Source organism: Chlamydotis macqueenii, chromosome 2, assembly GCF_036417535.1.
Source record: "Chlamydotis macqueenii isolate bChlMac1 chromosome 2, bChlMac1.mat, whole genome shotgun sequence".
Classification (NCBI taxonomy): Eukaryota; Metazoa; Chordata; class Aves; order Otidiformes; family Otididae; genus Chlamydotis; species Chlamydotis macqueenii.
Window position 1 is genome coordinate 34441095 of NC_141557.1, and position 21845 is coordinate 34462939.

Consider the following 21845-nt stretch of genomic DNA (forward strand, 5'->3'; position numbering starts at 1 on the left):
GAGAAAAGTTTTTCACCTGCTGGCTGCTGTTCTACAATTTCTTTAATTACGCCTATCATAGATATGCCACTTCTTTTGATATCTTTCGTTGTCTAAAAATCAATTTATTTGTTATCTGGAAGGAAAGCACAATCTGAACCTGTTAAAATGAAAATCGATACCTAGCGGATTTTCCGTTCAAACTCTGCCCCCACGTAGTTCTGGCTCTCCCTTCTGCTCGATGGCTCCCAAAGCAAAAGCCAGCGCGAACTGCAGACAGGTTATTATTAAGGGTTACCATACGTCACAGCAGGCTATCGTGTATTCTTAAAACAGCATAATTAAGTAGATTACGGTCGAAGTGTACACTTGGATTTAAAATTTTTTTTGAGAAGTTGGTAACAGAAGGAAAAAGTGAATGAAAACAAGCTGAGGAATGAAGTACTGTTTCCTATAAGAACATTTTCTTTTTCTGGGGCAAACTTTACCCTTAGATATACGATCCACCTTTAGTGAGAATTGTGCATGCAAGACTGACTTAATGTTTGCAACTCAAATTTCAGTAAGTCCAGGAGTATCCAAAGGTGAGAGCCTCTCCAAAACTCACCAGAAGCACAAAGCGAGAGCTGGACTGTTGTCACTGTTCAGGACAAACAAAATCTTTAAAGTAAACAGCCATCAGAAGCGCAGGAAAATCAGTTTTCCAGGGTCGTTTCCATCCCAGTGCTCCTGGGCGTTGTCGGGAGCAGGGGAATTTCCACCCGCCCACCCCCTCTGTTTGAAATGTTTGACCTGACCTTTGCCAGCGCTTCCCGCACTCGGTGGCCGAAGGGGCAGCCAAGCGAGACGCCGCGCGTCCCCTCCTGCTCGGGACCGGGGAGCGCCCGAACCGGCCCCGGCGACCACCGGCACCGCATCCGCTCGCAGGCGCTGGCTCGCCCACCCACCCGCGCCCTCCGTCACAAACGCGGCCGGCCCCCACCCCACGCTGCCTTTCACACCAACGCACGCGCGCCCTCTCGCACGCGCTAGCCCCCTCCTCGACACACCCACCACGCTCCCGCCTTCACCGGCGCAGTCACACACACACACACACACACGCACTCCCACCGACCGACGCCCCCGCTCTTTCACGCACACGGACACGGACACGGACACGGACACGCTGCCTCTCACATTCACCCCCTCCCTCACGCACACTGGCGGGGGCGGGGCCCGGCCGCCGGGCGGGCAGGGGGGCGAGGCAGAGGCGCGCGCGCCCCCTCAGGCGCCCAGCCGTTTGCTCCGGGAGGCCGGGGGGGGGGGGCGGGGGGGGTGTGGGGTGTGTGGGAGGGGAGGTGCTCGCGCGCCACCGCCGCGGAGGCTGCGCGCGCGCGCCGGGTAGGCCGGGGGAGGAGTGAGCGGGAGCGCGTGCTACAGCCACGCTCGGCGGCGCGCGCCGAGGCGGGCGCAGAGCGGCAGCGGAGCCGGTGGGGGAAGCGGCAGCACCTCTGGCTCGCGCGCCCGAGCTCGTCGATGGGGCTGAGCGGCGCCCGCTGAGGAGGGGACCGGGAGCGGGAGCCGGTGCCAGCCGGTGAGTTGCGGTACCGGCGAGGAGGTCGCGGGCGCGGGGGGGTGGGGAGGAGGTTTCGTCCCCCCGCTCGCTTCTCCCTCCTCTCAAGCCGGTGGGGAAATGGTGGTGGGAGGCGGGGTCCCGCAGCCACCCCGGCCGAGCCCCTTCGGAGCGGGGAGCGCTGCCCCGGCGGCGGGAGCTGAGGCGCCCCGTGTGCGTGTGGCGTGAGGCGGGGAAGAGCCGCCCGCCCTCCCGCGGGTACCAGTGCCGTGCGGGCCTGCAGGGGAGCGAACATGGCAGCGCCCGAGTCGGGGAAGAGGGATTTTTGCCCCCGGAGCGAGGATTAACCCTCCTCCTCCCGCCTCCGGATGCGTCCCCGGGAGACTCGCTCCTCATCTGCTGCTCCGGATTATCTACCCGCCCACCCTCCTTCCCTCACCCCCTTCCCGGTATTTTCTCTCCTCCTGGAGATTATCAGATTTCCCGCCCCTCCCTCTCTGGGATCCTCCGCCTCCCCCCCTCCTCCGAGGGGATTATCTCCCCCCTTCTCTGCCGGATTATCCCCCCCGGTTCGCCGTCCCTTCCTCCCCGGTTGTGCCCCTCAGCAGCCTCGCCTCTCAGGGATTATCAGCTCTCCATTTGGGGCGATTCCTCCTCTCTTGATCTCTGCCCCGGCCTTTCCCTGGTTATTTTCCTCCCGAGGAAGTCATCCCTCCCCTTCCGTCTGCCTCTGACTGGGGAAAGGGGAGAAAATGTGGTTGTAATCGGGTGGGCAGGAGTTTCCAGTAGTGCTGTCATCTCCTTGGTCTCTGTACTAGTACTACAGGCAAGTGGATGTAGGTGGTAGGAGAGGCACCAAGGATCTTGTGGCAGAGTTCAGCCTGTGGCGTCCTCCGTCTGCAGGAAAATATAGGCGCCCTTTCTGCAGTGTTACAGCTGTTGGTGGAGATGCTGGTGAAAGAGAGCCTGTCTGGATCAGTGCTTTATAAAGACATGCACATGCCTGGCTGGGTGGTGGATATTGCACCTTAACCAGAAACTCCGGTGAAAAAAAGCCAACAGCCTCCTAGTGTCTTTGAGGAGGGTACAACGTACAGTAGTAGCACTGTAATAGAAGTGGGAAGGTGTGTGGATGACATTGCTGCTGTCCAGGGGTCAAAGCTTACTTGGATAGCTTCTGTCTTGGCTTTCAAGGCAGTTGGCTTAAGCTATTGCTCTGTGGTGAGGAAGAAGGAGACAAGTATCTTTTGCTTTGGCTCTGATGCTTTGATGGTTCATTACCATCAACATGTTGGCAGAGGAAAAATGAGTTTGTTACTGAAGAGGAGAGAGAAGGTTTATGTATTTGGCTCTTGATTAGGTTAGACCATTCTCTTTTCGTTACTCCTGGTCTTAACTGCACATGGGATCACTGGAGGAGAGTTGCAGATCTTCTGACCATCTTGCGGCACAAGGCCCAGGATTATATCCATTAAACTTCTCCGGCTTGGCTTTGGGTGGAGGAGGGGCTGTGAGAAATTGTAGAGAGGCTGGGCAGCTATAAATAGATGTCGGACTAGAGGAGGCTTCGAACAAATCTTAGCATGCTGCTTCTGAACAGATAGTGTCTGTTAAACTGGTTGAGTTGACACTAGCATCATAATGTTTCCTTTTATTTCTGCTGAGGTGGTTGGCTTTTAACACTTAGACATGTGAGTGGACCATGCGACATCTGTCCCAAAATCCTTCTTGAAAATGCCATAGAGAAAATTCTCATTTAAATAAAGTACTGATAATTAGAGTCTAGTTTGAGCTCATTTTAATGTGATTTTTAAAGGACTCTTCAGAGAAATCTTTTAATTTCCTCTTCCTTTCCTTGAAATGTCTGGAATTGATGATCTCGCTCTCCTTATTTTGTTCTTGAAGTATTGCACTATATAGAATACCTGAGATCTGTATTGCTGTGAAAAATCTGCAGTACTGAGGCATGGTGTCATAATGCTGGTACCACTGTTAGTTTTTTATTTCTTCGTCTTTTCTAGATGAGACGCTTTGCTACTCTCTTTGTTGTTGGGTTTTTGGATGGGTTTTTGGCTGGTTTTTTGGTGGGTTTTTTAATGGAACCTTTCACATCTAGCCAAAAGTGTGTATATTCAGCTTCTTTGAATTCTAGGTGCTTGCGTTTGTTTCAGATCCTACAGAACACTGCTGTTTCAGCCTGTCTTGTCAAGAACTAATTAATATGGAAATTATTGACAAATATACTGTAACAGCTATGTGGAATGGTGTCTGTTCTGCTGCTGTATTGGTGGACTAACTGTGCATACTAAAAGTCTCTAAAATGATTGAAAAGCTGTTGCAACATATGTGCAACTGGACCTTTCTTGACTACGTCTTGTTGCTTTTTTTTTTTCTTTAAACAAATAATGGAAGCTATTAACTTAAATCATGGCTTAATCACATATGTTTCAGGGGTTTTTAAAAATAAAATAAAAATAATAAAGGAAGTAGTGAAAACATGCCTAGCTAATGTGAAGGAGTCTCAACGAAGACTAATAGAGAGGATGAGTCTCTGCAAGAATCTTGACTTTTAGGGTGTTTCTTATTTACAGCATAAAATTTTAATCTTTTTTTTTCTGAATTACTGTGTATGCAATCCTCAGGGAGGTAGAAAGGGACAGAAATCTAGGCAATGTAACTTACTACTTTTGACATTTTTAGTTGATGTTTAACCACAGTAAAAGCAGGAAAACCAAATAATTTACCAAATAATTTGTCAGGCTTTATTTTAACTGTTAAGGATGTTATCTGAGCATTGTCTTCGAACACTTGTCTTCTTCAGTCAGAATCAAGCTCCAGTTTGGTATTAGGTCCTTCTGTTGGGTATTTCTACATGTGGAAACAACAATCAATGATCTTGGGAAAACTTTATAGTACCATAATGACAGATAAAAGAGTCTTCAGGGTGAGTCTCCTCATACAGTGACAGAGTCTCTGAATCGTTCTGTTTTCCTAATGTATTTATTTGCGGAAGTTACTTAGACTTTGAATGCAGTTTTATAGAAGTTTAGTGTCGTGCTTTAAAATCATGCTATAGTTATAAGTGATTTGAAGTTCTGACTTGATGTGACTGTCCCAGACTCTTGTGAGTGCCATTTGATCAGGACACTGATCTGTGGATCAGTGAATCTTTTCTTATGCTGTAAAAAAAAGGAGGTGGAATTTTTTTTAACTTAAGAGACAAGTATACACTTGGGATTGTGATAATGTTTGTGGTAGTACTGTAGGTGTTGCAGTCTCCATTATGATGTGGAATGAATTATACTGTCCTAAGATTTGAAAGGATAAAAAACTTGCACAAGTTTATATGGAATGCCCTGTTGTGTTCTGTGTTTAAGGTAAAAATGGATAAAAATTGACTCATCCTAGTTTGATGGAATTGACTGAGGTAGTGATCCTGCTACTAGGTGGACAGATGGGTTCTCAACACTACGTACACCTGAACTTGCTTTTTGCTGCTTGTTCTCTCTCTCTCTTTTTTTTTTTTTTTTTTTTTTTTTTTTTTTTTGAGCTAGCATTACTGTACTAGTAGGCAGCACACAGTTTATGTTCTGTAAATTCAGTGCTGAGGCAAACTGGAGTGGATTTGGCCTTGCACGTGTGGTAAAAACTGACTTTTTAGAAACATCTTGGAATGGAACTGGAGTGGCACAGACACTAGAGGAGATATTTGTGTGGAAATGTGAAGTAGAATATGATGACAGGGTTAAGAGCAAGTCTGTGAGGGACAAAGTGGTTTTATTGTCCTCCACAATAGAAGCAGCTCATAAAGGGTCCTGGGGAAAAGTGAGTTTAGTTCAGGCTAACATGTGAGATGCAGGCTGAAATACAGATGTGCTGATCATAAATGCTTTAGAGGAATTCTTTCTTTTCATTGAAAGGAAGGTGTCAATGTGACTTTTTTATCACAGGATAAATAGTAGATGATGATTGTTTCAGGGCTTAGAACTGATCTAAGATTTTATTTAAGTGTGTACTAGCTAGGAGGCAGTGCCAAATGGCTGGACTAGTAGATGTTTTTGGCTAGCTCAGTATGGTTGTGACTAAAGTCTTTCTAATCTAAGTTCAACAAAATGTCAGAATAATGGTTCCGTTTGTGGGGGAGGAGTTAAGATAATTTTTAAATTAAGGTATTATTTAGTTACAGGTGATGTCATTCTTGCAAGAATAATGGAGATCAAAAAAAAAAAAGAGAAAAAGAGGTTAGGAGAGGTGTTTTTCCATATCAAAACATTTACATTTGTATTTTGTGTTAATTATTTGAAAATGGCATGTTCTCTCTTTTTACCTGACGTTTAATTACTCTCAAGATCTCTTTGGCTTCAAAAAAGAAAGGTGTTACATGTTGAGAACGCTTCATATTAGCAACCATTCTGTGGGTTTTGCATGTCAGTTATTTATAGAAATTGTTCTACTGTTAGTGTCCAGGTCTTGTGAAAGAGTGATGGAAATGAGCAAAATACTGAAATTAGATGTCATTTCAGATTTACTGGCAACAAATGTTATTTAAGAAATTACTTGGATATATTGTTTTAAATCAGTATTGACTAGTTTTGCAATCTGACAAGCAACTGTTTAAGAGTAGAAATCTCATGAAATCCATGCTGACTGCAGAGAATGTCAGTGGTTTCTGCAAACTGGTTTTTTTGCAGGGAGGAGGAAACAAATTCTTTGCATCTTACATAAAACCATTGCTCTTACAGCTTTTGCTTGCCCAGATCTCAAAGGATCAAATTAATGGTTTTGTTACATTCACTTTTCCAGTAGGTGGAGACACAACTGTTGATTTCAAATAAGCTTAAGCCTTTCCTTTTTTTTATTCCAAACATTTTGTCAAAATACTATTGAAACAGTGAAAATTAGGAGGTAAGAAAAATAGTTTAAATTTTTATTTTAAGGTAGTTCATTTAAACCTTTTTGCTGAGATAGTATCGGCGTTCAAGTATTATTTCTGTAGTAAGAGTGGGTACTCAAATTGTTTGATTTTAGCTTTCTAATTAAAGCCTTATCTCCACCTGCTGGTCAAACATGTGAAGAGTTAAAGTGATACCATTTTAAATATCTAAACACAGGATGGATGAAAGTAGATTGAGAGTAAATAGATAGGATAATTAGACTGGAGGTAAAAAGACAGGGTAAAGCTTTTTCTTAAGACTAATAACGCAATGTAGGGGAACACTGGAATAAATCTGTAGGGGAATGAAAAAAATGTGTCAGCCATTCTGACTGTGTTATTACATTCTTTGATACATTTTTAAAAACATATTTGGTTCCATGTTCATTCATCAGTTAACAGTGCTGGAGGAGTGACCGGAGCCCACTGTGAGACCGGAGCTATCATGTGAGAGATTTTGTATGTAAAATATCTCAACAACTTTTAATGTGACATTGTTTTATTTTTTTAACAAGTCAGTGAGCCAATTGGTAAGTCAGCCTTTACGTATCTTCTTATTAAAATTCCACCCCATACCTTTCCTGATTGAAGTTGAAGTTTACAGAAGTCCTTTTGGCAAGATGAAACTGCTTATACAGCAGAAGTTCTGAAACTGGGAAGGCAAAGGGCAGTCTAGTGAATGAAATGAGTAAAAAGTTTATTTTGCATGTCCAAGCAATGCTGGCTGACTGTGTTGTGACCTATTGTGCTGTAGCAAAGTACAGTGTTGCTGGACAGTAATTGCTTGAATGTTACTAAGTTTACTGTTGTCATACTGCTTCTCACAGCTTCACTTGCATTTTTCCGGTCACTAGAAGTGCAGGAGGAGGAGGTGTAATTAGCAATAATTAACAATTGAAAGTTCTGTTTGTGCATTCATTAGTAAACAACATATGGGCAGGAAAAAATTGTTAGGTGAAACTTAATGTTTATAGAGTGTATGACTGTAAGGCATTCATCTGAATGCAAATCATGCAGATATTCAGTCGCTCTTCCCAGATCTGCTGGTACAGTTTTGCTGCTTATGCTGGATTTGGTAAGGAATAGCAGAATGGGACAAGCAGCACTTCATTTGGTCAGTTCTGATCAGTGAAGCTCTTTTATATAGAAGCTCTTTCATATAGTGAAGCTCTTTTATTTAATCTACTTAGTATTTGAGCAACTTCCAGAAGTGTATTGCTTGATGTGATTGGCATTTGTCATATGTGATCCTCCCTGTGAGAACAAACTCTTTATTTTCTGTACGTTGCTATGTATGATATTTAAAGCAATGTTCAAGTGAAGCTCGTTTATTGAATGAAACACTAGTAATACTTGGGCTGGCTCTGTGATTTTTCCTTCAGTCTTTCTGGGCTTTCTCTAGAGTGACCCACTTGCCACATATATAAAATGTAACCTTGACATGAACTCCTGTGAGAGGAGTTGTCCGTCATTAGCTCTGTCATAATCTCATAGATGTCTTGGCTCGAGAGTGATAAGATGGACACACTACATTTGAGTCACTGTTATTTGGGAAGCAAGATAAACTGGTAAGCAGTGTTACTGGGTTTTAAACAGCACTTCTGTAACATTAGCTGGTCACATAGAGGTAATGAATGTGCTTGAGTTGCTCAGACTGATGGTTGAGAACCCTCATCCTGCTGCTGCTACATGCAGGGATTATGTGCATTTCATCTTCCAGTTGCTAGAAGGGAGAGATGTTTGGCTAGTTTTGAAGACAGGCAATAAATACACTAAAAGAAACGTTAGGAAAGGGGTAGGAGGCCACTAGAGAGATGACTGTTGAATTGCCTCTTAAGTTCATATAATTAGGTAGGAAAACATCCATCCATCCTTCTGTCTGCCCCTCCCTGGCTTCCACCATGTAGGTCTTAGGCATCAAGACTTTATTAGAAATCTTGCTATTGGAATGGGAGAATAACTTGATGTCTTCATTGGTGAGAAGGATAAGAGGTTTGGGATGTTGTTAAAAGGTGCAGAAAGGTGTTTTTTTATTTTACTACTTTCAAGTTCCGAGTGTCATGTATGAGAGCGTGAAGCAGAGCCCCTCCTGTTTCTCAGCAGAAATGTGGCTCGAACGCTCCCTCTCGTGGTTACACGGTGACATCCGCGTTGGGGAAGTGCGCGGGGAAGTCGGAGTTACTGCTCTGGAGGAGTGACCGGAGCCCACTGTTTTTGTGTGGATGCCTGCTTGTTTAGCTGTGTACCGTAATAAATAAGCGGGTGCTACTTAACAAGTAAGTAGCTAAATACACTTTAAAAAAATCCACTGTAGCCAAAACTTGATACGTTTAGATATCTTTGTCTAGTAATTGGATCAAGAAATGAATCTCCCATTCAGTAGCCTATTGCTGGGGAAGTCACTGCAGTCTGTTTGCTAGGACTCCTGGTTCTGCCACCTGGAAGCATGCAAGTTTACTGTTGAAGGGAATTTATTAGCTGTGCATTGAAGCATATGCATTTAACTGTCAAATCTTGGGAAGTAGCTCTGCAAAGAGCACAGACTATCTAAACAGCAGCAGAATGAAATGCCTAGTTCTTGCTAAGTTTACCATGCAGTTCTCAGTCTTGAGTCAGATTCCATGCTGTTACAGTTCGGGAAAGCTGTAAGCAGCAACAGTAAAACTGTTGAACAGGGATCTTCAGAAGGAGGTACTTCATTGGTACTAATGAATAGGAAATGGAAAAGAGAAGGGTGATCTGTTCAGCAGCTGGACTCCTAATAAAGTGGAAGGTCTCAAGATGCATTATCACAAGTTGTTTGAAATTTTCAAGAGAAGTAAATGCTTGATATCTGATTCTAAGCTTCTGGTACCATTTCACTTTCTTTCTTTTTAACTGTTCAAAACTTGAGCTTCTGGCTCCTAGGAAAGTTGGGTTTTTTTTGTAGACAAGATGTAACATTAGGCCTTGTTTGACCACACATCTTACTTCTCCATTAAGCCACCAAAACTATTTTGAAACAGTTTTGTATCACAGTGAGGCTGTCAGAATGGTGCTGTTAGGTCTTGCTGTTATCTGGAGATGTTGAGTTACAACACTTTGTGTGGACTATTAAGATAGAGCTAACAAGAATATAGTTGTTTGTTTTTTTTTTTTTAAAGAAATCTCATTTGTAAGGTACTGGCACAAACCTATATTGAGAAAGTTTCAGTGAAACCGGTAGGAGGTTTTTCTTTAGAGTTACAAGGATTAGTCTAATTACAAATTTGGTAAGAAGTGCTTTTGCAAGAAATTCCAAAACACTCTGCTACTCTGCTTAAAATGTATGAGCACTGTATGGAAAAGTGAAACTATATCCGTTCAGGCTTGAGATATCTGGTGTTCTACAAGCTTACCAGTTCCACATACCTATTTACCACCACCAAAAAAAAACCCACTGTGTGTACTTTGTACACAAAATTCTTTTCTCGGTATTCATGCCATTATGAAGTTTTTACTGATTTCAAATGAAAAAAAAAACCCAATCCCTTAGGCCTCCCCACCCCAGGCATAAGTGATTTTACTTTACAAATATAATTACTGTACTTCCAGAAGGTAATCTCTCTGGACAGCCATAGACTAGTTTGAATTGGATTACTCTGGTTTTTCCTCCAGGGTGAGTTAATACATTGAGTTTTATTTTTCTGTAATTACTTCAAAATTCAGATCACTTTTAATGCTTACTATTCTTCCTTATTACTAGACTGGGATAGCTAAGAATACTTGCATTTTAAAGGTTAACATTAACTTTTTTTTTTTTCACTCATAACTTTATTTTCTCCAGGTAGAGATCTGCTCTACTCCTGGAGCTTGTGTTGTATTCACTTAGTCTCGGTTGTAGAGTTTCTTGATTTGGAAATAACTGGAAATATTTGCTTAATAAGTAGAGAGTTAGCACACTAAATCTTTCAATTGTGACATTTATGTAAGTCTAGCTTGAGCCATGTTTTTGTTAAATCTGTATTTCCAGAGATCTGCAAACCTACTACATCTTTTAAGCAGTCTGGCAGTAAACCATGTGAATAAAACAAGTTATTACATTTTACCTCTGTTACAAAATCTTGGGACAGAAAGCCAGTCAGTATGAAATAAATAGTGAAGCAGAGTTAGTCTTGGGAGATGCTACAGTCAGGAAAATGTTTTTCCCATTTTTCTTCATGAACTTCAGCAGGAAGGGCAGTTCTCTGGACAGATGACTGTGAACCACGGTGGGACACTAATTCTAAAATGCAAAGGCTTTTATATAAATGGGCTGTTTCTATTTGGATTTTACTTACTTTAAGCAGTAGCTATGCACTTAAGCATTAGATCAGAGGAATCTACAAAGATGAATTTGTAAGTGAGCCTCATTGTATGACAATATAGTCATGTTTTGAAGTAGGCAGAAGGAAATCTTTGGTGTTTTGAGGCCTCAGGACCTGACTTCCTGTTTGTGTTAAATACAAGACTAGCCAGGATATGTGTAGAAGCAGTTCATTTTAATTCTGTAGTTGGCATCTGGTATGACAGTGCAGGAGTGTTATGTACTAATGCAAAATTTGTTTGTTAAATACAGCATTAATGGGTAAAACTTGTTACTGGCATTGTCAATTAAGTCCTACAGCCTAGCTGCATAACACTTGACTCCGTTACAAACCTGAAAGTGTTTGGGTGCTCTTTAATAAGGCAAGTTTTCAAATAATAACTGTCATTAGGTCAGACCAAAGGTCCATCTAACTCCATATCCTTTTTCCAACAAGCAATGCAACTTCTGAAACCGTTCAGAATCTATCAGGAGCTCGTATTGACATTATGTCTGAGCAGATGTTTAAGAAGACAGGAGACGTGGATGTCTCTTGATGAGAAGGAGATGGGGGCAGAAAGTTTAGTGTCTGAATAGCCTTAAATTTAGGTTCCAGAAAAAGATAAAGAAGGATATCATGGTCCCCAAGAACCTAGACATCATTAGCCACCTACTGGTGAAAAATTTCATTGTGCTAATCTGCAACAGTGGCAGAATCCAAAATTTAATGTGTTATTTGTGACTGAAATAACATGTCATGTAATTACCCCAGGCCTGCACATTAATGACTTCCAAAAAGATCTGAATGTAATTGCACAGGGGGCTGAAAGCTTAGGCAGCAGAATAACTTATAATGCTAAAAAGTCTCCAGAAAGTCCATATCCTTGTAGGCAACAAAGATAACGCATTTGCTACTGTTTCTCTTTCTCTGCTTTTCTGCGTGTCATTAGGGAGCCAGTATAAACGCAAGAGGATGGTTAAAATACCAGGCACAGGTAAGCAGCTGTGGGTATGGCTACCTGAAAGAAAAGGATTACTACTCCCTAACATTGCACTGAAGAAGGACCCTGCATCAGGATCATTCTCCTGTTTGATGTGGTCTTGCTCGATGTTGAGGTGTTACCTACCTGAACTGAATGGGGTTGTTATCAGTAGTGAGTTGGAGCTGGCAGTCAGTACATTAAATGCTCTTTAAAAATACATATATGTTTTATTTTTGTTTGTATGTGTGCATGTGACTGTATACATACATGTATGTATACATACATAAAAGAGGGCATTTTTGTATAGTTTTTTAATATATATATTAAGAGTGTATGTGTGTATATACATACATACAGATATATCTTAAAAAATGGAAGACTTATCTGTAAACAAAAAGCCCCAGGTAATCTCCCAGAATTAAACTGATGTTTAACGTCAGGACTTTTTGAACCAAATGAGGTACGTGGGTTGTTAATGTAATCCGTATTGTGTGCTTTTACTATTCAAGATGCTTCCACTTCAAAACTAGTCTCAACTTCTTCATGGACTAGTATTCATGTATAAATTGCTACTGTGCACTGGAGATCTGTTTGATTAAACATGAGAAACTGTTATCCTTGGACTGGATTGCTCTTTAGTTTCTTTAAATAATTGACATGGGTTTTCTCTGGAGTGCTTGATAACTGAGATGTGGTATGTGTGTCAATGTAGCCTACTGTGAAGATTGAGCCAGTACTAGTTCTTGTTTTGGTAGTAGAGCTGGTGGTAAGTTTGAAGCGAATTAATGATTACCTATATATGTAGTTTAGGAAGCATGTCAGACTACCAGGATGCCTAATGATGTGCTCAGGTGGAACAGCAGAACTAGATGTTTAGCCTCCAAGCACTGTAGCCTGTATGCCTGTTTGCGTATTTACCTGTTTTCCAGAAATCTGACTGCTACTGTATGACATATTCCTTCTGATCCCATCTTCTACACAGGCACCCTGTGTAAGGTGGACCTAGCCTTGGCCAAGATCTTGGTGTGACTTTAAAGGTTCTTCTGCCCTCACTGTGGAGTTCTAATAAACACAGAAATATACAGTGTGATGGGGCTAAATGAAGAACATTTTAACAGTCTGAATTCTGGGTTGGTTGATTATAGAGTCCTTTCAACTTACATGTCTTTACTGATGACAGGTAGTCATCTGAAGCTAAAGGAAAGACTTCTAGGTTAGCAGTAGAAATACTCTTTCAAGTCACACTGACAGTATGGTATCCTGTGCTTGGAAACAGGTCTTCAACCAATCTGTGGAAAGGCATAGATTATAAGGAAACAGTGATCTGTTTTAGATTGCTGTGATTAAAAAACATTCTTCCCAAAGTCCCTCTTCATATTATCCTATACTGAGAATTGGGAAGAAACTGTAGCAACTACCTCATCTTTCACTCACTGCAGTCGTTCTGCAGGTAGCTAGCAGTTTGTTATAGTCAGTATCACTTGGAGAACATTTTCAAGTTTATGGTGATACCCAATGATTTTTAAGCTTCTTGATTCAGTCCTCTGGTGGAAGTAAGAAGGATGGAGTCAGGACTTCTAGACTGTCTTGTGTTAACAGTAAGCAGGAGATGTATTTTGATCAGTGAAATCAGGTTGATATGAGATGTTAGAATACAAGCCATATAGAATAGAGGCATAGTGCTATAGAAGTAGTTTCTGCTACCTGTTGGAAATGTGATGACAAGGACCCAGAGAGATATAAAGAGGTCTTTCCTCTTTGCTTTTCAGTATTTTGTCTTTTCATACTTGTTGGTAAAGGTCAAGATTCTTGTGGCTAATACCTTCATCAGTCAGTTGAAGAGGTGATAAAGCAGCAGTGTCCCAATATAGTTTTCTAAAAATGTTTTGTTTTTTTTTTTTTTTAACGTGACTTTCTTACTACCTTTGAACAAGAAGGCAAACCCCTAGTTTGGAATAAGTGGAATGCAGGAGTTCTCAGGCCTGACATAAGTTGGGAAGTGTATAAAAGAGCAGTTCCATTACCAAGAACTTGATCTAGGCTTTTTGAGATGCACTTTCTTCTCAGGATAAGAGATTTTGCTATTGGTGTGTAAAACAAATAATTGGGGTTTTTTTTTGTAGTTTAGAAATAATGCAACAGTGGAGCTCGGAAAAAAATTGACCAACTTTTCCTATCGCATGTTGTACCAGGAGGGCAAGTCTTCCTCTGGCTATTGGTACTTTTGCTCAGAGAAGTAACGATGGTATGTCTAACTTCTGTTCTCAAAAATAGCTGTAGTTTGATCTTCTAATGTCTTGAAAGTGAGACTTGGCTAGACTTTTTTTTTAGTCTTGTTGAAGAAATAGATCCTTTGGAAGAAAACTGAGATGAAGTGCAGCACGTATATACTTCTTGTATAGAAACAGGAGAAAAAAAGAGGAGTAAAACTTACCAGCTGTACATTGAATATTATCTATTCAAGTGATGCCCAAAAATACTCTTGTGCATCTGAAGATGTTGAATGCATCATAAATCTCAGCTAATATTATCTAGAATTACTATACTTGGTTATCTGTGACCAAAATTAGAATCCTGACAAAGCTCTTATTATGTAGTTTTTGGAGTTCATTGGCAGCTTCTGAGTGAGTTAACAAGATGAAGAAAGGCGAAAGAAGTGAAGAGTCGTCTGGACTCTAGATCCTGGCCATCTTTTAAAATAGAGTTTAAACATGTTAGAAAGATCTGTAAATGTCTGTAGCACAGATTGTTTTTAATCAAACTACTTATTCTTTTCATGCAGCTAAGAAGTCATTTTGGTTTTAAGCATTTGGATATAGTTAGGAAACGAGAAGTACTTTCTTGGGTGAACAGAAATAGGCAGTGAATGGAAGGATAGTGGAAAAAATCTTGAGTTATATGAGTATGAATAACCTTTGTGAATCAAATAGGTTAATAAAGAGTTATACTATGTGACATTTCACAGTTTGTACTTAAGGAAATATATGCAAATACTTCTTGTCAGCCTCTTTTGAGGAGATCTGAATACTAAAACCTCAGAATGAGTCTTTCATTCAAATAGGTCACTTCCTTCCTGTTTGCTCTTTTTCTCTGGCTTAATTCACAAAACCAACTTTGACAGATGCCTTAACTTTGAAGTCACTGGGACTACGTACCTGCTTGCAGCTGAACATATACTCAAATAATTTCAGTAATTTTTTAGTGGATCTCACTCGTCTGTAATATTGTCTAAAGAACTTTTTTTTAAGGCAGTAGGCTGAAAAAGGAGCACATTGAGTGGCAAGTTGAACTCGCTTAATTTTGGGAACCTCCCTCTCTTTCCCGTCGAGGAAGGAGTAGTAAGCATAATGTCATCTTGCAGGTAGAAGTGCCAGGCTGTATACATGAAGACAGGTGGAGCAGGTGGCAGTTCCGTTTAAACATTCTCCCTTCCAGCATGCTGAAGGCACTATCTTTTAGTCCAAGCCTATCTGCAAAAATAACAGGCCAGGTGTGGTTTTTGGGCCATCAACTCCAACATGCTGTAAGCCATCTTACATTTTTTTCTTTTTCCTTCTGAGCCACGCCTTTTGCTGTATCTAATTTTTCTAACTTCATCATAATGTGTTGCCTACATTTCACCCATGTTTTGCCTTTTATTCAATAGATTTCCAAGTAATTAACTATTAAATAGGTGTTCAGGAATTTTGGGCCTCAAAGAAAAATTTACTCTTGTTCTTTCTGTGTTGGAGAGATGACCAGCTTTTCTGTGCATAGTAGAGTTTAAATTTTGGCTAAATGTTGTAAACACTGATGTTGAGATTTGTGTGTGTGTGTCTGTGTGTTAGGATGGCTGGTATATTTTTGAAATGTACAAAACAGATGACTGCAAAATAACCAGGAGAGAGAATCTGACATTAAGGTGATCTTGAATTTCTGTATCACAGTGGTGATTAAACTTATTAAAATACATTTTCCACCCCTCTCAAAAATGTAATCCAACAAAAACCTTCAAGGGATTAAAATCTGCTGGCTCTTTTATTAGAGGCATCTTTGTACAAGATATCAGAAGTGCTGTGTCTGTAAGTTTGTTTGGGGTGCTCTTATTGTAGTGTATATCTTTTGTGGCATCCGTTTCCCTTCCTCAAAGTCATAGGACACTGTGTGTTGCATTGGCTTTGCTGTTAGCACTGTAGATTCAAGTAAAAATTTTTAGGGAAAGCAAGAATATCTTGCATACAGCTGCACTGATATTTCAGTGCTTCAAATTTACAGCAGAGTCTTGCAGCTCTGCTGAACTAGCAAATCTGTGCTGCAGTATGCACTTCTCTTCTTGTCAGTCTTTGCATTGTTTTTCTGTGTCTGTTGTACAGAAAAACCTGAATGCATGTGTTCTTAGAAAGCCCCATAACTGAAGAGCAAAATTGCTAGTTACTTTACTGATTTATTTATTTTATTAAGTCTTGAACTTAAGATAGTCTTTCTGATACTTTAAATCAAGAGAGATCTGATATATGTGCTCATACAACATTGTATAAACGTTCCTTTCTCACAAAAAGATACCTGTTTAGTTTCAGGTGTCTTTCTAGAACTGTCTGCTGAGTAATGGACTTGGTTAAAGAATAATTAGGAAGACTGTCAGACAGTGCTTTATCTGTAAGTCTTTGGTGAAAGTCCAAGGGAAGGGTTCTACAGTTTCCTGCTGTTAGTCACATCCATTGTCTTGAGAATGGATGGAAATATTTTTTGGTTTGTACTTAAGTTTAGACTCTTTCTTTTTCCATGTATTATACTACTGAATATGGGCCATTGACTACTTTTGGTTTTAAGATTAAGTAACTGTCATGTGACTCTCATTTGACATTTGGCATACACAGCAATAGTATGTGGGTAATTGACCTCTGTTTTTTGTCTTGAGGCAGTCAGTGGATTTTCTAATGCTTAATTTTATTTGGACTCACTACCTGTAGGATCAGAGAAGACTGACACCTCATGAGTCTAAAGAGGTTGTGGTGGTTTAGCCTGAGTCACCACACAGTTTCTCGCTCACCCTCCCCCAACCCAGAGGGATGGGGGAGAGAAGTTGGGAAGAAAGGAAAATTAGTGGGTTGAGATAAAAACAGTTTACTAAAATACTAAAACCAACAAAGATAACAGGATATTAATATATACAAAATATACAAAATGAACAATGTATGATTTCTCACCACTCGATGTCCAAATGACTGATGCAGCCCATCCCGAGCAGCGATCACGGAAATGACACCAAGCAGCAAGCAACGAGGGGAGAGCAAGCTAGCAAAGTAGAGGGAACAATGCCAGCAAGCAAGAGAGAAGAAAAGGAAGCCAAGGGTGCCCGAATGGATGCCAGAAAGGAATGTCCCCTCTCGTGGGCAACCCCCACTTATATACTGAGCATGATGTTTATGGCATGGAATGCTCTCTTTGGCCAGTTTGGGTCAATTATTCTGTCTGTCTTTTGCCCAGCTTCCCACATCTGCACGTTAACGAGACTTTAACAAGACTTGGAAAGCCAGGCAGTGTCCTTGGTCTCATTAACAACAACTCGTATCATCAGTGTTTTTATCAACATTCTTCACATACGAAATCCAAAACACACTGGCTACTGAGAAGAAAATTAACTCCATCCCTGCCAAAACCAGGACAGAGGTGTAAAATCTATTGGTACAAAACTCAATTTATTGCCCACAGTGAAAATCTGAATTCCTGTTTCTGGATCATAGTTCATATGCCCAATCTTAAGTCTGGATATCTGCATGTCTACTTGCTTCCTACACTTTTTTCCCTTCTTATAGTCAAGTGTGTATGTATAATATAGGTCAAGAGGAGTTATATGGAGCCAGAGTATGGGTTTACAGGAATTGTCAGAGCAAGAGAGGTGTAACAGGCACACAAGGCTGGCAAATTACAGGACTCCTTAGCGTACTCTGCTTAAACTTGTTCAATATGGCAACAATTCATTTATTAAGCACAGGAAAATCACAGTTCTGAGCATGCTGAAATTCATGTAATTACATTGTGAATTTCAAGTACTTAGAAGCTCTATTAAAAAATTATTAGACTATTTAATTCTCTACCCTTTCAGACATAATTTAATCCTATGTGGAGCCAGCGTGATGCGTGCTTGATTGTATCTTTTTCCTTCATAGGTCTTGATGTCCATTGTTCTGGACAGGGGGATGGTAATTAATTTGAGAAAATAATTTTTAAATACAGAGACCTGGCTTCTTTTTTGAACTACTGGCAGGAGCTCATTCAAACCTGTCTCTCTGATATTAAAAAGCAAGTGTTGATTACGTCTGTGTGAAAGTTGGCTTATCTGAGTCTGAAAACTTATGCAGAGAAGTGATGTGATGTTTAAACCCTGAGACTGTTTAGAAGAACAGGAACTCTGCCAGTGTTTCTGCAATTGAGAAAGCTTCTTTCATGTTTCAACTGCTTCAGTCATTGAACACAAATTCCTTCTTAAGGGATCAAGTGTTATTGCTGTTTGCTAACATGGCAAGTTTCTGCAGGGAAATATTCTGAGGCGTCAGCAAGCTTGATTTATGGAAAGGATATTATATTAATGGAAATAAAAAGATACCTTTCCAAGCAGCGTGCTAAGGTGTCTTCCAAACTGAGTATTCCAAAGGAAGTTTAAACATGAAAATGTGATGCTTCTAATGGATCTCTTTGCAGACTAATGCTTCTAGGTGGACCAGCAATCCAGTGAGTGCTTGCCTGGCTATGAACAGGCTGCTGGGCTTGTGCCTTGTTAGTATGCTATTGGGTCTCTTCAGGGACAGGTATTCTGGCAGTCTACCTACATGTGCTGTTCTTTATGTCTGTTTCCTCAAGCTGTTTTCCCCTCACAACTGGACCAAAAAGCAAGCTAAAGTCCAGCCTGCTACCTTGCAGCTTTGCACATGCATGTAGCTGACATGTAGGATGCTTGTAGCTGAGCTATCAGGATCTGTTGGTTTAGGGAAGTGCAAACTTGGGCTGCTTAACAGTTTCAGCTGCTGTTTGAGCAAACACAGCTAGCCAGATTCTGTCCTGAGTGTAAGACTTGTTCTTGCACCACATGACAAGTGGAATGTGTGCAGATATGCTGGGGGCCATGTTAACAGACAAGGTATCCAAAAAGTTGAAGCAGAATCAAGGTTTCACTTGGATTTTGGGCATGTGTCCAGGAACAATGTTGTTGAAAATGAAAGAAATATAGCTGATTATTTGAAAAAACAACTAAACAGGTTGATTTCCTTTTTATCAAGAGGCGTTTACATTTTCTGCAAATGCATTCTTAGACTATGATTTATTTCAGACTCTCAAAATTATGAGGAAGAATGTGGCCATTTAACTTCAGTGCTGAGTTTACAAGAGCTGATGACTACTCCATCTATTTGATTCTTACTACCTTATGTGTGCTGTATAACTTATCTGCTGAGATAGTATTTGTTTTCTCTGCTGCCAGCAGTTATGAATGTCATGAATGGCTTTTTGACCTTGTAACACACAGGAAATGTTGGGTATCTTAGCATTACAGAAAAACACATGGTTGTCCTTTTAAGTTCACTAGAGAACTTGAGGGTAACTTCATGTTAAATTACTCCACAGTCTTAAAGCTAGTTGTGTCCAAAGAACCAATTTATTCATAGGAGGGTACATTGCTGTCTTTTTATATATCTCTCAGGCCGAATGCTCTTCTGGTAAAGAGGAATTTAATGGGGAATATAGTAAGCAGAAACTACTATGGATGGGACTGACTGCTCTGAGAACTCATTTAGTGTGATGAGGCAGTCCATCTGCCATACTGCAGGTAGTTGGCAAAGCAATTACTCTTTTCCAGGTCAGGACACAGGCTTCATAAAACCTTCTTATGGAAAAGCTGAAACATAGAATTATTTATCTATTGCAGTGGAATTCCAAAGCTGGGAATGGAGAAGAATCGTGGTCCCTAACCTGCCATTTCTGATTGTACATAGGAGGACTTTAACAGGCTATTTTGAGAGTCCTTTCCACTTTTTTTTTCTGTTGATGGAGTTATATTCTAAGTAATTCCGGCTACTGATATCCAAGTAAATGGACCTAGAACTTATGCAGATCTGGGAGGTTCCGTTGTCAAAAACCAATGAGATTCTTGGCTCTGTCAGGTGCTTGTGCTAACATCTTCCTCTCTTCTCTCCTCCCGTCCCTTTCACTGAGACGTCTAAGCAGTGGGGTAAATAATAGAACAAAGGACTTGGGTCAAAACCAACAATGTCTGTGGCTTTTATTGTTCTACCATAAATGAGATTGAAGAGAGTGAGCATATGAGGATATGTGTGAACTGCTTTTAAGAAACAGTAATTGCAGTTTAGAGTCTAGAAAGAAATGATCTTAAAATTTCTTTAATTTTTTCCCCTCTGTAGACTTTCTCATGTTTCAGATGCACTTACAAAGTCAAGTTCCATCATGAGCTTGTTTTTACAAAAAAAAAAAAATGTTATAAAAGAGATCATGAGATATACGTAAAAGTTGTAGTTTTAAACATTTCTACTTTCAGATATTACAGCAATTTACCTCTCTTGAATTATAAAAAGCCTTGGTAGGCTGTATTCTTTGATTAAGTTTTGCAGTGGTGTGAACTGTTCAAGAAGAGCAGTTCAGCTGCCTTTGCATATGCCAGAATTTCTTTTGAAAAAAAAAGAAAATTATTGAACTGAAAATGTGCAGAACTTGGGTTGTGCAACAGTAATTGAGGGAGTGATTTGCGTAATGTGAGTGACTGAAGGTATGTACCTGAATAGTTACTGCTATCAAAGAAGAGAGCTATCAAAGAAGAGAAATAAACTGCAGTGAGGTGACTGCCTTCCTCTACCGGAGTTACTAGGCTCTGTGTGCTTTCATGTCATGTAGTTTGGGCTTGGTACAATGGCAGCAACTTAAGTGGGAACTTAGAAATCTGTTATATGCCCAGATAAAATCTTTAGTTCTAGTAGTAAGCTGTACTTCATTTGAGCACATTCTTTGTACATTGGGAATGAAGCCATCAGTAGTTGTTGGAAAGAAGATTTTTTGTTTATCTGTGAAGCTGATTGTTACGTTTCTGCACATGAACTACATTCTCCTGTCTTTTACTGCAGCCCTTCAGCTACTCTGAAGTTTCAGTTATGTCCTTGAGCTTTTGTTATCTACTATTCCACTTTCAAAAGGAAGAGTTGAATGCTAAGATGTTTAAAACTCATCGTTTTACTAGAAAACTTGTAACTATTTGGTTCCAAGTTATTCACTGTAAGCCTTTACTTAAAAGTTCTCTAGTTTTGTTTCAGTTGGGGTGACTGAATACATGACTGAAAATTCAGAAGTTCTTATGCAAAACTTAATGAAACTAACCTTGCTATTCTAAGGAAATAAAGTAGAAAACTTCAAACTTGTCAGTGTGTATCACAGATACAAGTGCAAAATACAGTTTTGAAGATATCCTTTGCAATTTCTGTGTCTGTGTCCACCTTATAAACGCAGAACACTGTCATTCCGTGTTCACAACAGTAATTTGGTAAGTAACTTGAAAGTGAAGGTGGTGAACATTCAAAGTGGTAATTTTCTTAAAAACGTGTAGTTCTTAATGCAAGCTGTCGTAAAACCACTCAAAATAACTTTTTTTCCTGTGCTATTGTGCCCAGTTATTCTTACATTGAAATTAAATTTCCCACTTTTAATTAAGCATTTGTGATCCTAAATAAATCCTGACAGCATATTGCAAGGAAGTAGTCTGGGAGGTGAAACAAATGACTCGAGTGCAGAGTGACTTACTCCATGGAGTTTTTAAGTTCCCTTCAAAATCTGAGTGTCAAGGTGATTCTTTTATTCCTTTTCCAGGGTTCTTGAACATACACTTCAAAGGACTAAAGGAATGTAACTATTGAGAATAATGAATAGGTAATTGTGTAAATCTTTACTGTGATAAATTAAAGAAAAGTTTAGAATAAAGTCTCTTACTAGGGAGTTGACTGAGATTTGGGCAGTCATGCAGGACAGGTAAACGTTTAACATGCCATCGTGTTTTGCCATCTCTGTATTAAAGTACAAAGGTTTTATGTGGTATTTTTCACTGTTTAAAACCATCAGCAA

At 40.3% G+C, this 21845-nt stretch overlaps 1 protein-coding gene across 2 annotated transcripts in view; it reads left to right on the forward strand.

Annotated features, from left to right (window-relative positions):
• Positions 1-1403: 1403 nt before the first annotated feature.
• The window catches only part of PALS2 (protein associated with LIN7 2, MAGUK p55 family member), a 57257-nt gene continuing 36815 nt past the window's right edge, over positions 1404-21845 (forward strand). For both annotated transcript variants that reach the window (XM_086742525.1, XM_086742526.1), the window contains exon 1: positions 1404-1552. The gene's annotated coding sequence lies outside the window, so the exon portion shown is untranslated. The remainder of the gene's footprint in view (positions 1553-21845) is intronic.